This window comes from Tasmannia lanceolata, unplaced genomic scaffold (genome assembly GCF_043159265.1).
Source record: "Tasmannia lanceolata isolate RefF3 unplaced genomic scaffold, GAP_Taslan_0.1 ptg000018l, whole genome shotgun sequence".
Classification (NCBI taxonomy): Eukaryota; Viridiplantae; Streptophyta; class Magnoliopsida; order Canellales; family Winteraceae; genus Tasmannia; species Tasmannia lanceolata.
In genome coordinates this window covers 40,952,883-40,973,956 of record NW_027518695.1, presented here as the reverse complement: position 1 = coordinate 40,973,956, position 21,074 = coordinate 40,952,883, and the positions used below count along the sequence as shown (strand labels likewise).

At 43.3% G+C, this 21,074-nt stretch overlaps 1 long non-coding RNA gene across 1 annotated transcript; it reads left to right on the top strand.

Annotated features, from left to right (window-relative positions):
* The first annotated feature begins 13,856 nt into the window (after positions 1-13,856).
* LOC143851898 (uncharacterized) lies at positions 13,857-18,107 on the top strand. Its single transcript, XR_013236548.1, has 2 exons — positions 13,857-14,424; positions 17,608-18,107. It is a non-coding gene; the product is annotated as an uncharacterized LOC143851898 (long non-coding RNA).
* Positions 18,108-21,074: the final 2,967 nt, after the last annotated feature.

Genomic DNA, 21,074 nt, shown 5'->3' with positions numbered 1-21,074 from the left:
GAGTTTGACCCTCTTACCCTCATATGTGCCTTAGAACCCATCTCTGAACCCCAAATCATATTCTGTGATGAATCACACCTAAGAGAGTCTGTACCTCCCTTGGTAATCACCTATGAGCCACAAGTCCCTCAAATTATCACTTATGATGAGCCTGAATTGGATGAAGTCAGACATGTGACAAGGGGCGGAAGAATTTTCAAACCTGTTGAATTGAGAGTCGAAAATCCAGGGGCATTGGCTCGAGGAGAGGAGCCGCAATATGTGAAAGATCCAGATGATGAAGTTGTGCAGCAGTTAAAGAAAACTCAGGCTGTTATATCTGTATGGGGATTATTGATAGCATCAAAGAAACACAGAGAGGCTGTGTTAAAAGAATTGAATACAACACAGGTATCCTCAGAGATATCTCCGGAGCAACTGGCTGAAGTTGTTGCTCTAACCCAGGCCACCAGGGCCATTAGTTTCTCAGATCAAGAGCTGCCTCCTCAAGGTCGGAATCATGCTAGAGCTCTTCATGTCACTATTGTTTGTGGAGGCAAGAAAGTACCATCTGTGTTGGTAGATAACGGATCCGCGTTGAATGTGTGTCCATTAAGAACTGCCATTACCTTGGGTTTCGGTCCCACTGATTTTGCCGAATCAACCCTTGGTATCCTCGCATATGACAATACCCGAAGAAATGTGGTCGGAGTCCTCACCACCAAGATCGTTATGGGCGGTCAAGAATTTGAGGTTGAGTTTCAAGTTATTGATATCAAAGCCTCGTTCAATATGCTTCTAGGACGTCCCTGGTTGCATAAGGAAGGTGCTGTCGCTTCAACCCTTCACCAAAAATTGAAGTTCATTAAAGATGGGAAGTTGTTCACTGTCAGAGGTGATGAAGAGCCAGAAATAGGGCAAATAACAGGAGAAACTTTGATCCTTCCAGTTGCAAAAGCAGATGACTACAACTTGAATGGTTTCGCATTCGAGGTTGCTGTTATCTCTTACAAGGATGCCTCTCGGGAGGAGTTGTGTTTGCCGTTCGCCATCAGTTCTGTGGTGGCCAAGATGATGAGAAAAATGAACTACTTCCCTGGTATGAATTTGGGCCGTGATCCAAGCAAGGCATCTCACTGGCGCCCAATCAAAGCAAACCATGGAATTTTCGGTCTTGGATATGTACCTACTGAAGAGGAGGAGGAAGCCATGGAAAAATTGTTGAAATTGAAGGAAGAAATCCGCCGCACCGGAAGGGTACTCCTAATGGCTCCATATCCCTTATCAATGAATGGTCATTTTATCAAAGAAGGTGAGACGTTTCCATACTATGGGTTTTCTGAACCATGGTATGACTCAGTGACAGGGATCATGATACCCGGTTTTGAAATATTCAGTGGCCTTGCTCTCCCAGAAACAGAACCGCCGATATATTATGTTGAGAAAACTGTTGAGGACTGGTTAGTCTACCTTGAGCCAGATGTGCTGGAATCTTTGTTTGAAGAAAATGTGCCTGATGTTGATTACTATTCTGAAGAACAAGAAGAGACAGATTGTGAAGATATGCTAGTGGCAGTTATTCAGAGTAATGATACCTTTACTGAACCTCAGAGTAAGATTGCACCTGCAACAGAAAATCTTTCAAACTGGAGTTCTGATGTTTTTCCATCTTATTTTATTGCTAAGTCAAGTCTAGTCAAGTCGAGTGAATCAGTGTCAGTGCCTAGTCCAGGCGAGTCATTTTCTGAGTTTATTTACTATGTGAATCCTGAACCTGTTCAGGATGAGTCCAATGATAATGATGTAACTTCTTTCAATTCAATGAAATCTGATTCTCAGTATGTCTCTGTGTTTGCTTCTGACTTTAATAATAATGATAACACTCCCTCCTCAGATGAGGAAGGGGGGATCGACGAAACTCCCCTTGAATTGCAGCATATGCTCAAACAAGAGGAGGAGCGCCGAGCCCAGCCTCTTAAAGATGAAATCGAAATTATAAACATCGGAACAGAAGATTTAATACAGGAAATACGAATTGGAAATACTCTATCCTCTGAAGAGCGCGATGAATTAATAAACCTACTTAAGGAATATAAAGAAGTTTTTGCCTGGTCCTACAAAGATATGCCCGGGTTGAGCGAAGACATTGTTCAGCACAAGCTACCTTTATTGCCTGGGATTAAACCTAAAAAGCAGAAGCTAAGGAGAATGAAGCCTGAGTGGGTCCTGAAAGTAGAAGAAGAGGTTACTAAGCAGTTGAATGCTGGATTTCTGCAAGTGGTGGAATATCCAGAATGGCTCGCAAATATAGTACCTGTACCGAAGAAAGATGGAAAGGTGAGAATGTGTGTAGATTTCAGGGATTTGAACAAGGCAAGTCCAAAAGATGATTTCCCTCTACCACATATCGATATCTTGGTGGACAATACGGCCGGGCATGGATTACTATCTTTTATGGATGGTTTCTCGGGCTACAATCAAATTAAGATGGCACCCGAGGACATGGCTAAGACCTCGTTCATTACACAATGGGGGACATATTGCTATCGGGTAATGCCATTTGGTCTTAAGAATGCCGGTGCGACATACCAAAGAGCAGCTACAGCCTTGCTCCATGACATGATACATAGAGAAGTCGAAGTTTATGTCGATGATATGATTGTAAAAGCCAAGGAAAGGAAAGATCATATCCCGAACCTTAAGAAGTTCTTTGAAAGAATTCTCAAATACCAGCTTCGCCTGAATCCTAGCAAGTGTGTGTTCGGGGTTACCTCCGGTAAGTTGCTTGGATTTATGGTGAGTCAAAGGGGTATAGAGGTAGATCCTCAGAAGATTAAGGCTATCCAGGAGATGCCACCGCCTAGAACCGAGAAGGAAATTCGGGGATTCCTAGGAAGGATACAGTTCCTAAGGCGATTCATCGCTCATCTGACATCAACTTGTGAACCTATCTTTAAGCTCTTAAAGAAGAACTCTTCCAAAGAATGGACAGAGGAATGTCAGCAGGCCTTTGAAAAGATAAAGCAAAGTTTGTCTGAGCCACCGATAGTAGCACCAGTGATACCGGGGCATCCATTGCTGCTTTACTTGTCAGTAACAGAAACCACAATGGGTTGTATGTTAGCACAGCAAGATCCAGAAACCAAGCATGAAAAGGCTGTGTATTATCTTAGCAAGAAGATGTTGGAGTATGAACAAAAGTATACTGTCCTAGAAAAAACCTGCTTAGCCTTGGTTTGGGCCACTCAGCGACTCAGGCATTACCTTTTATCACATAAGGTCCTGCTTTTGTCGAGGATGGATCCTCTGAAGTATCTCTTTGAAAAACCAGCCCTGACAGGCAGGACTGCCAGATGGTAATTATTGTTGTCTGAATTTGACATCACTCATGTAACCCAAAAATCAGTAAAGGGCCGAGCCATTGCTGAACAATTGGCGGAAGCACCCCGAGAAGAAAGTCAGCATTTCAAGCCGATGTTCCCAGATGAAGAGATCATGATGGTTGAAGATGAGTATCCAGAAACTGGTTGGACCCTCTATTTTGATGGAGCAGCAAACCAAACAGGACAAGGAGTAGGGGCATTGCTTGTGTCGCCTCGAAATGAGCATGTCCCCGTTGCCGTTAAGTTACAATTCAATTGCACCAACAATATGGCAGAATATGAAGCATGCATTGTTGGGCTTGAGGCTGCATTGGCCTTAGGCATAGAGAATCTTGACGTATATGGAGATTCGAAGCTAATCATTTGCCAAACTCAAGGAGAGTGGAGAACCAAAGAAGAAAAGCTATTGCCATATCATGAATACTTGGATATTCTCGCTAAGCAATTTCAACGCGTCACTTTCAGTTATTTGCCAAGGTTGAAGAATAGATTCGCCGATGCCTTAGCAACGTTAGCTTCCATGATTGACATACCTCACAATATGAAGATGAGGCCCATCACGGTTCAAGAGCAATGGGCTCCTGCATATGTTGATGCTATAGAAATAGCTGCAAGATGTCCCGATGGAAAGCCATGGTATACAGACATAAAGAACTACATCTCAGGCCAGGGGCATCCCAATGAGGCGTCGAGTAAAGAAATAAGGACTTTGCAGAGATTGGCAGCTAATTTCGTCATTTGTGGAGGAGAGTTGTATCGACGGTCTTTCGATGGAATTCAACTCTTATGTGTCACTGAAGATCAGGCAGAAGAAATTCTCGCAGATATTCATGAAGGGGTGTGTGGGCCTCATATGAATGGGAAGATGTTGGCAAGGAAGATCCTACGTCTGGGGTATTATTGGCCGACATTAGAAGCAGATTGTCACACATTTGTGAAGAGATGCTATAAATGTCAGATACATGCGAATCTCATCCATGTACCACCCACCGAATTGCATTCTCTTACCTCTCCTTGGCCGTTTTCGGTATGGGGAATTGACATCATTGGCAAGATTTCTCCCAAGTCGTCTAATGGTCACGAGTACATACTCGTTGCTATTGATTACTTCACCAAGTGGGTTGAGGCCGCTTCTTATGCAAAGCTTACATCCTCATCAGTTGCTAAATTCATACGCACCAACATAATTTGCAGATATGGAATTCCCCATGAACTTATCTCAGATAATGGATCTCATTTCAAGAAGGAAGTAATCTCTCTTTGCGAAGAGTTCAAGATTAAGCATCATAAATCCTCGCCTTATCGTCCGCAGACAAATGGAGCGGTAGAAGCTGCAAACAAAAATGTGAAGACTATCATTAGCAAAATGTCAGAAACTTATAAAGATTGGTCGAATAAGTTACCATACGCCTTGTGGGCTTACAGAACATCAATTAGGGCTTCAACTGGGGCAACCCCTTACTCTCTTGTTTACGGGATGGAAGCAGTGCTACCTGTTGAGATCCGTGTACCTTCGCTCCGAGTATTGACTGAAGTCAAGTTACCAGAAAATGAATGGGCAGATGCCAGGTATAAAGAGTTGAACATGCTAGACGAGAAGAGATTAAAGGCGCTTTACCATGTGCAAGGTTATCAGCGCAGAATAGCCCGTGCTTTTAATAAAAAGGTTAAGGTCAGAGATTTAGAAGAAGGCAATCTTGTTCTAAAAGAGAATCGAGCACCAATGTTTGACCCAAGGGGCAAGTTCAAACCAAATTGGTCAGGACCATACATTGTGGACCAAATCTTACCCGGAAAAGCCGTCAAGCTCCGTAATTTAAATGGAGAAATATTGCCAGAACCAACAAATCTTGATCAACTCAAGAGGTTCTATGCTTGAACATCAGAAGGCCGTCCTTTGGCCGAATAAATCCCAAATTCATAACCAAAAATCAAAAAATTTATAACCTTTTGCAAACCCTTTTGAGCCTAAATAAAATTTTCCTTCAAATCCCAATATACTAGGGGCATTCGCCCTGAACTACGCATGATCTGATTCCTACACTGGGATACGTAGGCAACCTGTTCATAGGTTCGGTCGAGACCCTTGCAAAACCTTAAGCCATTCTTTGAAAAGCCCTACCTCACCTATAAAGTCCTTTTGGTGTTCAAGTAAAAAGAAAAGAAGATAAAAAAAAAATAATAAAAAAGAAAAGAAATGGAGCTTGAAGATCCGCTAGATTGAAAAACCTGAAAAGGCGATCTAGGCAAAATTTAGGATCATTCCCCTGCTAAGTTGAAAACCTGAAAGGGCGGCTTAGGCAAAAGGTAAGGGGGTGGCCCGCTGAGTCGAAAACCTGAAAAGGCGATTCAGGCAAAAGTTAAGGCCGAGCGGTCCACCAAGTTGAAAATCCAAAAAAGGAAGACTTGGTCGTGGTAAGATTGGATTCACGCCAAAAGAATTACATCGGTCTCTGAACTCGCGGTAGGTCAGGCGAAGCTAATACACAATGATTCTCGAAACTAGGGGCATTAATTTTGAAGCAATCTGAAAGTTGATAGAAAGATATATGAGGTATCACTGTATTAAAAATAAGTGAAGATGTTTATCAATGGAGAAACGTTCTTTAAAAGAGGCTAGTCTAACCCAAAAGAAAATACTGATAAGTCAGAAGCATCACGAGATTACTGGAGTAATCTTTCTTATTTTGTGTTTTTATTACAAGTGTCTGTAGTTCTATTTAAAAAAAAAAAATTTATTTTTAGAATTGTTGTAGGGTGCAATCACTCTGAAGGCAGGTTCATTAACAGGTTCTGAGGAACTTGGAAAAATGTGACGCTGTCACGAATGACGAAGATCTTTGAAAGAATAATCTCTGGTCAACGAATAGAAGAAGGTTAGAATGCCTCAAACTGAGGCAGATTGCTAATGAAGTGGCATCCCATATTTAAGCCCTGAAGTTCTTTTGCTGCATAGTGTTATTAAATCCTTTGCTTCTAAAGTTGTTAATTGGAAATTTCGATTTCTCTCAAAGCTCAAATCATCATATCTCTCTGAATCCATTTGGAAAAAGATATTTTCTCTCTGAACATCACACAAATATGATATCTCGCTTCCTTGGAGTCCGTACAAATACGGTATTTCACTCTCCGAGTCCATACGACTATGGTCTCTTATCCCCTTTGAACATCATACAACTATGATGTCTCATTTCCTTGGAATCCGTACAAATACGGTATTTCATTCTCTTCGAGTTCATACAACTATGGTCTCTTATCCCCTTTGAACATCATACAACTATGATGTCTCATTTCCTTGGAATCCGTACAAATACGGTATTTCATTCTCTTCGAATCCATACAACTATGGTCTCTTATACCCTTTGAACATCATACAACTATGATGTCTCATTTCCTTGGAATCCGTATAAATACGGTATTTCATCTTGCCCAAGCCCATTCAAAAATGATGCTGCATTTTCATTAAGAATCTTTCAAAAGTCATCCATTATTCTCTGAGACCATTTGAAAATGACGTCTCATTTCCTCTGAAGCTGTTCAAAAGCGATATTCCTTTCCCTCCGAAAATCCATTTGAAAATGATATCCCATTTCTCTCGTTGCCAGCGGCACCGCAGCAGGTTTGTTTTATTGCATTCCAATTCTAGGATTTCATCTAAGGTCTTGCATTATATTAGGATGCATTGTGTTTAGGGGGTCCTTTGTCGATTAAAGCTACGCAAAATGGTTCTGTCATTTTGACTTTGGTATTCGATGACTACGTCGTCTCTACCAAAGAGGGGCATCTGTAGACACCCACATTTTGCTTTACTTTAACCAACAATAACCTAATATATTGATCCATCCTCAAATTTTTTGAAAAAAACAAAATGATAAAGAGATGTACCTGGTGAGATGATTAGATCCGAAAAATTGAAAAATACCCTGATTAGTGAATTTAGTGTGTTAAATCCATGTGAGAACCCCCTCTATCATTGATTTATATGTTTTAGGTCATTAATATCTTGATCTGACTTTACGGATCATCAATCGGGACAAAATAAGCTAGGGTCACTTCATAGCCCGGACCCTGATTCCATTCCGAGACCCGATTTCCGTAAATCGTTAGATCAATGACAGATCTTGACCTGGGTCTCACCATCCAAAACCACCTAACCTCTCCTCTCATCCTAACCATCCAAACCTCACCTAACCTCACCTAACCTCTCCTCTCATCCTAACCACCCAAACCTCACCTAACCTCACCTAACCTCACCTAACCTTACCTAACCTCACCTAACCTCACCTAACCTCCTATCCCATTCTCCTATAAATACCCTCTCATCCCACCATCCAAGAAAAAGAAGAAAAAGAATCCCTCTCTTAGAAAATTCATCCCTCTCCCTCATCTCTTCAAGGGTTCGGCCATCCTTGCCGGATCGGGTGATACGTTGGGTGATATATATCAAAAGCAGTCATTATCAAGCAAGGAATCATCTTCAAGGAATTAACATCAAAGAAAAATCAAACACAAAGTGGGTTTTCAAAGAGGTAGGCATTTATTTCAATTCTATGTAGGGTCTGTTTTCATGCATATCTTTTACTTTAAAAGAAAAACCATGTTAGAAAGCATCTAGGATCAATCTTTACTCATTCTTCTTGATGGTAGACTTTGAAGTTATACATGTTTCCCTCTTCTCTTAACCCATCTTATCTTCATTTTTATTTTTCCCTAATGGTTCACACCCTGGTTCCCCCTGGTTAGCCTCTGGTTAGACCCTGGTTGCACCCAGGTTCGTTGCTGGTTGCACCCAGGTTCGATACTGGTTCGCACTCTGGTTAGACCCTGGTTGCACCCAGGTTCGTTGCTGGTTGCACCCAGGTTCGATACTGGTTCACACCCTGGTTCCCTGCTGGTTCGCACTCTGGTTAGACCCTGGTTGCACCCAGGTTCGCTGCTGGTTGCACCCAGGTTCCCTGCTGGTTGCACCATGGTTCCCCTGCTGGTTCGCACCCTGGTTCCCTGCTGGTTCACACTCTGGTTAGACCCTGGTTGCACCCAGGTTCGCTGCGGGTTGCACCCAGGTTCCCTGCTGGTTGCACCCTGGTTTCCCTGCTGGTTGCACCCTGGTTCCCCTGCTGGTTCGCACCCTGGTTCCCTGCTGGTTCGCACTCTGGTTAGACCCTGGTTGCACCCAGGTTCGCTGCTGGTTGCACCCAGGTTCCCTGCTGGTTGCACCCTGGTTCCCCTGCTGGTTCGCACCCTGGTTCCCTGCTGGTTCGCACCCTGGTGCACCCTGGTCCGCACCCTGGTTTGTACCCTGCTTCCTCCTAGTTAGACCATGGCTAGTCTCGGGTTTGCTCCTAACTTAGACCCGACTCACTTGACCCTAACCATTAACCCAATCCAACCTAACCATTAACCACACCTAAACCCATACCCATAAGCCTTAAACCCTATAACCATAGCCACACATCATACACCACATGCCTTTCATTCATCCACCCAACAGTACCCTCATACACCCCTACAATAGACCCGGCCAACCCAGTTAACCCGGCCATCGGGCCCATTCGGCCCAATTAATTCATTCCCCTTAAGAGCCACTTTGCCCTATTGGTTCCTAAGATACTCCAACCACCCAAACCTCAAGCCGCACCCCAATCCACGCTCAACCAGTTCCAATCCAGTCTAAGCCAAGTCAACCCGCACTTGACCTTGACCATTAACCCAATCCAATCCAACTCAACCATTAACCCCACCTAACCTGACCCTAGCACAACTCAACCGAGTCACATCAACCCAAGCCATACCTTTGTCCACTCACTGAGGCACACCATTTATCCATAAATCTGGTTACATTAAATCTAACCCAGCCAGGCCACCTGCAGCTTAAGTCAAATCGCCCCAATACAATCCATCCAAGTGGGATCCCAACCCAGCTCAACTGAGTCAACTCTAGCCAACCTCCCTAGTCGAGTTGACCCAACTCTCTAGTCGAGTATGCTCAACCTCTTTAACCGATTGGACTCTCCCCTTAGTTGACTCAATCCAATTCCTTAATCAACCCATCCCAATGCAACCGAGTCGCATTCGACCAAGTTGCGGCCTTCCATGTCACAACCGAGTCATTCCCCTATTCTACTAATGCCCTTTTACACCTAATAGAACTTCCTCCCTTTTGCCTAACCAAGTCATATCCCAACACAATCTGAGTCGCATGTCTGAATCCATTTGACCGAATCTCATAAGCCCTCCCATTTTGAATTCCCAAAATTCAAACCCTTGATGATTCCTATATGCTCAATTCTTTGATGCAAATTCCCAATTCCAAAATCCCATTGCTAAATCAATGTTTCTGAATCTCAAGTCCAATGCTCAAATACAAACCCGATTCCTGATCCAAATACCAATCCTGTTTTCCAAAATCCAAGCAACCTCCCCAGCGGAACTACGTGTGGCTTGATCCCCATCGCGGGGTACGTAGGCAATTTGGCACTCCCAAGTTCAGTCGCACCTTTCTCTATCTTTCTCATTCCCTCACACTATTTCATCATCTCTTCCATTTTTTTTTTCACTAACCTCGAGAATTTAAATCGATTTGTCTTGTGTCTTTCGGAACCGTTGGATCACGGTTTCCGTCGTAAGGACCCTTAGAGCCCAATTTAGGAACACCGGTGTCGTGTCGTGTCCTAAGTTTTAGAGAGTCCTAGAGTTAGGAGTCCAGCCTCATCACGGACGCTTGCTATGTATAGCAACCGTGCCATAGGTCTAGTTACACTAGTCACCCGATCTTTCCCTAGGACAAGCCTAGTAAACTAGGATGTAGGCAAACCTGCATTAGTCTAAGGGACAACTTGCATTCAGATAAGAATCATATAGCATCTTAGATGAAATCCTAAGATAATAAAATCCTCAACTTGAATTAAATAACTTCTTTTAAAACTGTTGAAACAGTCAAATCCGTCTAAGTCGGTGTCCTAGTTGAGTTAGGCATATGTAGCTTAGCTTAGGTGCACCGAACTACGTCGACTCTGATCCCAGTGAGGCTTGGGTACGTAGGCAGCTTGGATGTCTGATGGCATACCACCCGCGAGTCGGCACCACAACAAATTGTGGTGTTTTGTATATTAATTTTCTTGTAAATACTTAATCAAATCAGTTAGGGCTTTCCATGAAATTAGAATTCTAGGAGAACTTTCACTTAGAATGAATCCAGACAAATTAATAAATCAAGATACACATCTAGGATTCACATTGAAATTAGATCATAGGATGCATGTCACTTAGTTCGCACATTAACATAGAGTTGAATGAGCCATTTAAAATAAATTTAAAAAAGTTAGCTTTTGGAATCGAAGGCCGATTATCGGGCAGGAATGGTGCATGTGGCGGATAACTCCCCATACCTTCCATTCTCGTAACCAGGTAGCGAGTCTAGATTTCTGGTTAATTTCGGGTCCTAGATCCCACATCTAGGTGGCGACTCTGTCAGTCTCTTTCGTGTGGAATTCGGATTGCCTTAGTGATCCCAAGTTCACATAAAAGACGAATTACAATCAACAATTAAAAACACACGCCAATCGCGTGGATACGAGAGACCAAGAGAGAGCGCGTGGCGGCTCGCGCCCCACACTCCCTCACGGGCTAGGTACCACAAAAAGCACTTCTACAAAAGCAGCGTACATCTCCACTTTCCGGCCCACGATAAGTGAGGGACCCGAAAGAAAACAGGGAGTGAGACAGAGGTAACATCGGGGCCGATCCCCCCGAGAATACCCTAAAACGCTCCCCATGAAAAAAACGACCTCCCCCTTTAAGGGCAGGCGGGACCCATTAACCCCGAACTGATCATTCGAGGGGAAGATAGTCCTCCCATAAACAGACGCCCTACGGGGCGCACTAAGAATACTCTCACCAACACAATTCGCAAAGGCCTGAGGACCTCGAAAACCTCGCGGCACATCGTGTATATGCAGAGATATCAATACGGTTACACAACAAACAACAAAAAATAGGTAGTTCAAAAGTTATTACAAACCAAATAACCAGGAACATTGAAAAAAAAAAAGAGCAAGCCCCCGAGGCATTCACAACATCACTGGGCCCCCCTCAGAAGTCTCGGCAACTACGCGATCCACCGGGGCGGCCACCTCCTCTCCTACCGGCTCCACCACTTCCGCCGGTGCCGGCAAAGGATCAACCTCAGACTCATGCATCAGTTTATCAAGAGGGAAGGAGGGATCGACCTCTTGAACGCGCCGCCGGCATTCAGCAAACGCATCAATCTCAATATCCACGCTGAACGCAGCCGCAACCTTAAAAAACTCCGCAGAGTCGCGCCATTCCTCCCGTGCCTTCGCCAATTCCCGGGCATGAGTTCGCCGAGCCAGCGCCAATTTGTCCGACGCACGGCTCCTCCCCTCCACAGTTACCCGGAGATCTTCCCGGAGTTGAGCAACAGTGTCATCAAAGGTTGCTCTCTCCGCCCGGGCTCTGTCCAATTCCTCGCGTAACTGCCGGTTTAACTCCCCCGCAGCACTTATCTCAGCCTCATCCTCAAGAAGGCACTGCACCATCCTCCTGGCATAACTTTGGGACTGCAAAAGGCAAGTTATCAGAAAACTTCCAACATGCAATCTCGAAAACAGCGAGGAGAGAAAAACACCATCAGAATACTTACGCAGGAAGTTGATTGAAAATACTGAGCCCCCAGGGCCCTACGATCGTAGCCTTTCAGCTCAGCCTCGTCACAAGGAAGGGCAGTTGTCACCCCTAGCTCCACCCCAACCCGGGGATTCGCAAGAACGCTGTCCTCAACACCAATCCTCCAGCCAGGCTTAAACAGTTCCCCTCGCATCTGGAAACTCTGCGGGGGAAGCTCCGCCCGCTCCAGGAGAAGCTTGGTCATTACTGCCCCTTCCATCCGACTTGGCACGTCCTCCGTAAAGATTGAAGGACGCGCCACGCGGCTGGCGACCCTCCGGGCAGGATGCTCAGACCCCGGGGGTGAGGAACTAACCGGCCCCTTTTCTCCAACCGCTCGACCAGAGGGGCTGGAAGGCATAGATGTTGCGAGCCTCCCTTGCGACCAACCCAGCCTGGCCGCGGCCATAAAGTCAGAAGGAATTTTCTTCCGGCTCGACAAGCCCGTTGTCACCGCCGCAACCTCCTTCCCCTTACCAACGTCACCAGAAGAAGACATCTCTCCTGCCGCAAACAAGAGAATAACAATCGCTCAAAACAAAGGAAAACCAAAAAGAAAAGAAAAAAAAAAGAGAGAGGAAGAGGGGAGGGGCTCACCACGATAGCTGGCTGAACTCTCCCCCGTTCCCTCGCCCGTACAACGGACCCTCCTCTCCATAGCTCCCACCAAGCCAAACCTCTTCAGGCTCCTCTCCCATCTAAACTCGGAGACGTCAATAGCCTCCCCAGAAGTGAGCTTCCCCAAGTCAAACTTGCTATAGTCAGACTCGTCGGGAAGGGACTTCCTCCGCCACTCAACAGAGCGCGTCCAAGAACGAGGAAAATCCCAGCCAGCGTCCGATGGAGGGGTAACAAACACATACTCCTCCTTCCACTTCTTGATGGACGAAGGCAAGTTCGCTGCAATCTTCACCTGAGGACGCTGGGTCAGATAAAGCCAGCTGTCCTCCCCCTTCACCAACGGACTAAGAGCCACACAGGCCCGGAGCAACGGAAGGGTGGGCTGAACCTTATGAAGCCCCGCCTTGGCCACAAAGGCCAGGAGTGTGCGCCAACTATTAGGCGCCAGTTGGGAAGGAGCCACCTGGTAGAACTCGAGGGCCTCTATTATAATATCCAAGAGCGGAAACCTAACCCCCGCCCGGAAAGCTTCCACGTAGAAAGCTAGCTCTTCCTCCGTGGTACCCCCGCACACCCCTTCTACAAAGGAGGGGACTCTAATCCCATAATCGTTAGGGATATGGAACTCCCTCCTAATTTTCTCCGCCGCCCCTTTTTCCAAAGTATTCCTGAAACACGCCACCCGGCCGGGACGAATAACGGCGCCGGGCCGAATGTCTCCAATCTCCGCCCCACGAGCATAAGAAACTCGAGATGGAGATTCCGAAGTAGTGGCCCCCACCGATGACCCGGAGGTCCCGGAACTATCCCTCAACTCCGTCGGCTGTCGCACATCCTCACCGACGCCGCTCCCACCCTCTACAGACAACCGCCTCCTCTTTCTCACCGGAGCCCTCTCCACCACCTCTACCGACGCGGAAGAGGGGCTCTGAGGCACAGTCGCAACAGACATCTTAAGCTATGAAACAAAGACACAGAACTCACCGAGCGAAGCGTGGACGACAAACAACACGTAGAAGAATCGCCGCGGAGAAAAATCCGTTCTAATCGAGGAAGACGAAGGAATAAAGTAAAAAATGAAATCCCCAAAAAGGCTTTAAAAAGGGCTAGGGTTTTGACACCTGTCGTTCGAACTCCCGCCCTTTCTAAGTCGATGGGACGCGCACGCGTGGCGCCGATTGGTGTAGACACCCCATTTTGTTTTGTTTTAATCAACAAATAAATTAGTGTGTTAAATCCATGTGAGAACCCCCTCTATCATTGATTTATATGTTTTAGGTCATTAATATCTTGATCTGACTTTACGGATCATCAATCGGGACAAAATAAGCTAGGGTCACTTCATAGCCCGGACCCTGATTCCATTCCGAGACCCGATTTCCGTAAATCGTTAGATCAATGGCAGATCATGACCTAGGTCTAACCATCCAAAACCACCTAACCTCTCCTCTCATCCTAACCATTCAAACCTCACCTAACCTCACCTAACCTCTCCTCCCATCATAACCATCCAAACCTCACCTAACCTCACCTAACCTCACCTAACATCACCTAACCTCACCTAACCTTACCTAACCTCACCTAACCTCACCTAACCTCCTATCCCATTCTCCTATAAATACCCTCTCATCTCACCAAAGAAAAAAAGAAAAAAAAAGAAAAGAGGAGAGAACCCCTCTCTTAGAAAATTCAAGCCCTCTCTCTAGACCAAATCCCTCTTCTCCATAAGTTTGCATGGAATATCGTCTACAAAAAGGTATGTCTTTTGGAATTTTATTTTCTTTTCTATATTTGTAGGATTGAGTGTTGTTTTGCGTATATTTTGGTTGATGTCATGTTTAATTTTGTACTAGTTTGGCCTTGGTCATGTTCTCACTTATGCTAAATATGATTAATGTGTTAGGGTCATTAGAACCTATTTGCAATGGGATGTTGAAATCATTGGCTTGTTAGGGAATTTAGATTTCTTTTGGGAAAACAATTCATTAAAAATTTTGAACATTTACAAGAAAGAAAACTTGAATTTTACATGAATTATCAAAACCCATTTAATTTGGCTTACAAAACCTCAATCTTTCAATTGATAACAACAGCCCCCACTCCAATTTGATAACAACAGCCCCCACTCAATCTCAAGAACCCAATATCCATACCCCACCTTGCCAAGTAGATAAAAACAACCCCTTTTTCAAACATCCCATTCGAATCTAATCTCAGGCCCATTCAAGCCATTTTTCATATTCACCGTCTTTTAATCACTAAAAAAATAAGAACTATCAAAAGAAAACATGGGGGTGCCAATATCATTCCCGTCATAGTGCTAGCTGTTAGACTTTAAACAGATTTTTCGACCTCTAAACAACAGAATCGTGGGAAATGGTTAACTACAAAGTCGTAGATATTTTCGTGCCGTTTCCAACGAGTATTCGTGCTAGATCAGACAGCGAGCGGTTAAAAAGTTAAGTCCAAAATGGTTGCGGCACACCTTTAGGCATTTCCAGTTTAATGTTGCTGTCCTTTTGTTTGCAACACAAACTCGAACCTCTAAATCACAGATTTACAAACAATGGAGAACTACAAAGTTGTATCCCTATAAAAGATCTTTCCAACGCATGTTTGTACGTTGAATTTGGCCAAGCGGTTAAAGAGTTACGACAGTTTTAGTGGGCTGCATTTGTCAGATCTTTTAATGGTCAATGGTTTGTCGAATTTGTGCAATTGTCAAAACTTGGTTGTGTTAACGTCATTTTCCAAACCAAAATCGAAAGACATTAATCTAAAGTACATCCAACCTAAAATTAACAAAACTAAAATTCACCCATTTAAAATCCACTGATAAAAATCCGTTAAAAGCCATTAACCAAAAGACCACTAAAAATTTCAAATGAAACTAAAACCTTCTAAATAAACAACTTTAAAAGCTACCAAACACACTAAATACCTTCAGATAATAAAAGCTTCAAGAAAACTCTAAAAGTTTCCACAAACCCAAAAGAATTCGAGATTCCCAAGAGCCGGTGGATTCAAAATTCCTTTAGGAACCCTTAGAGCCCAATTTAGGAACACTGGTGTCGTGTCGTGTCGTGTCCTAAGTTTTAGGGAGTCTTAGGTTTTAGGGAGTCCTAGAGTCAGGAGTCCAGCCTCATCACGGACGTTTGCTATGTATAGCAACCGTGCCATAGGTTTAGTTACACTAGTCACCCGATCTTTTCCATAGGACAAGCCTAGTAAACTAGGATGTAGGCTAACCTGCATTAGTCTAAGGGACAACTTGCATTTAGATAAGAATCATATAGCATCTTCGATGAAATCCTAAGATAATAAAATCCTCAACTTGAATTAAATAACTTCTCTTAAAACTGTTGAAACAGTCAATCCCGTCTAGGTCGGTGTCTTAGTTGAGTTAGGCATATGTAACTTAGCTTAGGTGCACCGAACTACGTCGACTCTGATCCCAGTGAGGCTTGGGTACGTAGGCAGCTTGGATGTCTGATGGCATACCACCCGCGAGTCGGCACCACAACAAATTGTGGTGTTTTGTATATTAATTTTCTTGTAAATGCTTAATCAAATCACTTAGGACTTTCCATGAAATTAGAATTCTAGGAGAACTTTCACTTAGATTGAATCCAGACAAATTAATAAATCAAGATACACATCTAGGATTCACATTGAAATTAGATCGTAGGATGCATGTCACTTAGTTTGCACATTAACATAGAGTTGAATGAGCCATTTAAAAGAAATTCAAAAGAGTTAACTTTTGGAATCGAAGACCGATTATCGGACAGGAATGGTGCATGTGGTGGATAACTCCCCATACCTTCCATTCTCGTAACCAGGTAGCGAGTCTAGATTTCTGGTTAATTATGGGTCCTAGATCCCACATCTAGGTGGCGACTCTGTCAGTCTCTTTTGTGTGGAATTCGGATTGCCTCAGTGATCCCAAGTTCACATAAAAGATGAATTAAAATCAATAATAAAAGAGCACACGCCAATCGCGTGGGTACGAGAGACCTAGAGAGAGCGCGCGGCGGTTCACGCCCCACGCCCCTCTCGCGGGATCATGTCCCACAGTCTGGCGACTCTGCTGGGGATCACCTAACTTCATTAAAATTTCAAAAGATAATTCATTTGAATTTAATTTAACTGGCTCATAAAAACTCTATACTTGATAGATTACTTTGTCTTGTTTTATTTTCTCATCACATTTTACTTGAACTTAATCTAACAAAACCTGAAGGCATCGTAGATTGCGCAAACATATTGCACACACTTACATCACTTGCATCTAAACTCTTGCATCTCACGTGCACACACGTCCTATTTTAGGAACCCGGAGTGTTATCTAGCATGGTTGACTGGGATTTCATCACCTGGTGCCTCTGTGCTAGAGAAGCATTCCACCCTTAGCCTGGTACCTTTATGGTACGTAAACGGATCTCTTGTTCACGTACTGATACGCCGGACACTGGTACAGTATATCGAGCAGGGATTCGCGCTAAGGGAACTCTTGGCCTTACCCCTAGATTAACCTACACATGCATGTAGTATACGAACACATGTGCATCACGTGTGTGAGCCTAGTTTAGGATATCCTACCCATTGGTGTCTAGATTAGGCCGTGGTCCATCTTCCAATGGTCACGATCGGTCCTTATATACACGAACAAAGTCATGAGTCGAGATTCTCTCTCCACTCCGATAGATTAGGATTAAGGTTGATGCCTTCAGGTAACACTGATAAAATGTGAAAAAAAAAATTCCCTTTGGGTTAGGATATAAATCCCATCATTTCCAAAGATCTCATAGGATTAGTCATTCATGATCTATCCGTTGAAAGCAATCTTATGCTATCTCATCTAATCTTTTGATCGTGCGCCTTTCGTTCTTCTGTCATACGATTCGATCGTATCTTCATGCCATCCCCTAACTGGCAGATGCAGAATCTCACAATCTTTCGATTATGCGTTCTCATGATCTGATCATGCCTGGTCCAGATAATCCAATCTTGCTTGTACCCCTGGTCTGTTCCTCCTCTAGGGGCTACCTTTTTCAAGATTATTTTGCTAAGTCCTTCAGAGTTCACTCTCAGAATCCTTGAGCTAGGGGCATTTCCCTATGCGAATCAGTCATCATTGTCCAAAATTGAAAGTATCAGCCATGATGATGTTCAGAACGAACCAGCCTTCGCCGAGCCTTCAACGCCAAACAGTTGCAGCAGTTAAAGTTTTAGTCACTTACTATTTTATGTTGAGTCAGTCATCATGGTCAGTATAATTGTTGAGTCCGGTCTTACAGTTAAAGGTCAATGCCTAGTCCAGGCAAGTTATCTTCTGTTTCCCTTTCTTATTTAGAGTTGTGAATCGTGAGCATGTTCAGGATAGGTCGTCTGATGTAATAGCTTTTCTTTAAATAAAATTTCAGTCAGTTCCAAAAAGTTCACTTGTGTCTGTTCTTAAGTGTGCTTCTGATCTTAAAATAAGACTCCCTCCTCAAATGAGGACAAAATTGACGAAACTCCACTTGAGTCACAGCAATTACTTGAACGAGAGGAGGAGCGCCAATCCCAACCTTTCAAAGATGAAATTGAAATGATAAACACTGGCACTGAAACTTTGATTCAGTGAATGCCGATTGAAAATACATTACCCTCTAAAGAGTGTGAAGAATTGATAAAATTATTTCAAGAATAAGAAGATTGTCTAGAAAAGCTACAACCGATACCAGGGGCAAGACATAGATGGAAAGCTCAAAGAAAATGAAGAAAGTGAGAAGATATATGCTATACAAGGGGCATAGAGTGGAAACAACTTTCATATTTCCAATCAATGACCTTGGTTCTCAAATTCATAAAGCCAACAAATTCAAGATGAAAAGTTCAAAAGCAAACAATGAAAAGTGATCATCAGATATCGAGAGTACGAATCCATAGATGGAGGATGTCAAAGAACAAGTTTCGCTCTATGAAAGTCAAAAGCACGTATTAGAATCTTGAAAGAAGAAGATCCATTATCTCTTACCTGGAAATGCCGTCAAACTCCGCGAAAAAAAAAAAACAAAAGAGAAAAAAAAAATAATCAGTACCAGAGGGACTCTAGTAACCTAGATCGATTCCCAATCTGAACATCGAAAGGCCTCCTTTGGCCGATTAAATCCCAAAATCAAAACCCAATGTCAAAAGAATACCGATTTGCAAACCCTTCGAGCCTAAATCAAATTTTCTTGAAAACCCATCAAACTTGGGGCATTCGCCCCGAACTACGCGAGACATGATCCCTACACTGGGGTACGTAGGCAGCTCGGTTAAACCGAGTTCGGTCGATTCAAAAAAAAAGAAAAAAGGAAAAGAAATGTAATCGTTCCAAAAAAAAAAAAAAAAAAAGAGGGACCAGTTCCAAAAGAAGAGAGGTCAATCATTCCAGAAAGAAAGAAAAAAAGGAAAAAATCAATTAACCTTCAAACAATTTATCTTCAAACTAGGGGCATTCGCCCTGAACTACACACGACCTGATTCCTATCTTGGGATATGTATGCAACCTATTCATAGGTTCGGTCGAAATCTTTGTCGAGCCTTAAGCCATTCTTTGAAAAACCCTATCCTACCTATAAAGTCCTTCCAGTGTTCAGAATTATTGATCTAGGTACCGAAAACACAAAAAGTGAAAAAAAAAAAAGGAACGGAGTTTGAAGATCTGCTAGACTGAAAACCTGAAAGGGCGGTCTAGGCAAAATTTAAGATCGTTCCCCTGCTAAGTTGAAAACCCGAAAGGGCGGCTTAGGCAAAAGCTAAGGGGATAGCCTGCTGAATCGAAAACCTAGAAGGGCGGTTCAGGCAAAAGTTAAGGCCACCACGGTCCGCCAAGTTAAAAACCCTGAAGAGGTGACTTGGTCATGGTAAGAGAATCATTGTAAGAAGGCTACAGCCGGTATCAGGACTGAAGATCAACTGAAGTTCAAGCAAATTCAAGTGACATCCTCAAAACTGGGGGCATTGGAGCTAAGCAATCCTAGGAGTTGTAATTAAATCATTGAGGCATTACTATTTTAAGGAAAAAGTCCAGTGTTTACCAATTAAAAAAAAAAAAAATATTCTTTGAAAGGATAGACTTACCAAATAAAACGTTAACTAAGTTAGAAGCATTACTGTGTCTGTCAGTGTAGTTAATCAATCGTTGTTATTCTATGTTCATTCCTTCAGAGCTCCTCAATCCTTTGAGTAGTGTCTTTTATCTAAGTTTTCTCTTTAGAAAGAGTCAATCGTCGTTCCTATGTCCAAATGATGTAACTGTCTTGGTGAAGGAGGCCCGGCCTAGGCAGCTCCCTTCAATTGTACCTGAAAGAGCTCGAGAATTTAGTCAAACAACTTCATTTCAAAAAAGATCAGCTCAGAAAAATTCAGAAGTGGAAACATCAGAAAGCCCAGCTTCCGTAAAAAGATCATACCTCAAAAAGGCATCTTAAACTTGGAAGAGCCTCAGATGCAATGATGGTCGAGCCAATTTCTCAGAAAGATGAACCGTTAAAATTCAGAATTTCCTTCCAGTTAGTTAAATACTTTCCTGGTCAAGAAATGTTTATCTAAACACCTATCAAGAGGCAAGTCCCACTTTTCCATGATTATATCCAAGAGAGCCGCTGTTCTAGATTACCAATTTCAAGTGTCTTGTTCAAGGTTTCAGTCATCCAAATCCCCAAAGACAAGACCAGCAGTCTCTTTGAGAAAAATCTTGTTGAAGTTTCATAAAAGTGTTTCTAATCCATTCTTGTTAGTAATGGTTCTTCGGTTTGCCGTTTCATCATTCGTCAAAGTCCTAGTTTCCGATATCTTTGTCAGGCACGATCTATAACATCCTCGATTTCATTAAGTTCAAAAAAATCAAAAATTCATCAAATCCAATCCTATGTCAAATTCAAGTTCATGAAAAATCTCTAAATTCTTCGTTGTTGAATTCATCAATCAAAGCTATCTTGTTTCTTTGAGCCTGTTTGTGAACGGTGCCTCTTTTCTCGAGTCCATTTCTAAATGGTCTCATCTTCTCCTTGAACCCGTTTGTGAACGGTGTATCATTTTTCTGAGTCCATTTATGGTCTCATGTCCTCCTTGAGCCCGTTTGTGGACGGTGCCTTATTTCTGAAAAATCAAAAATTCATCAAATCCAATCCTATGTCAAATTCAAGTTCATGAAAAAACTCTAAATTCTTCATTGTTGAATTCATCAATCAAAGCTATCTTGTTTCTTTGAGCCCGTTTGTGAACGGTGCCTCGTTTCTCGAGTCCATTTGTGAATGGTCCCGTCTTCTCCTTGAACCCGTTTGTGAACGGTGTCTCATTTTTCTGAGTCCATTTGTGAATGATCTCATGTCCTCCTTGAGCCCGTTTGTGGACGGTGCCTTATTTCTGAAA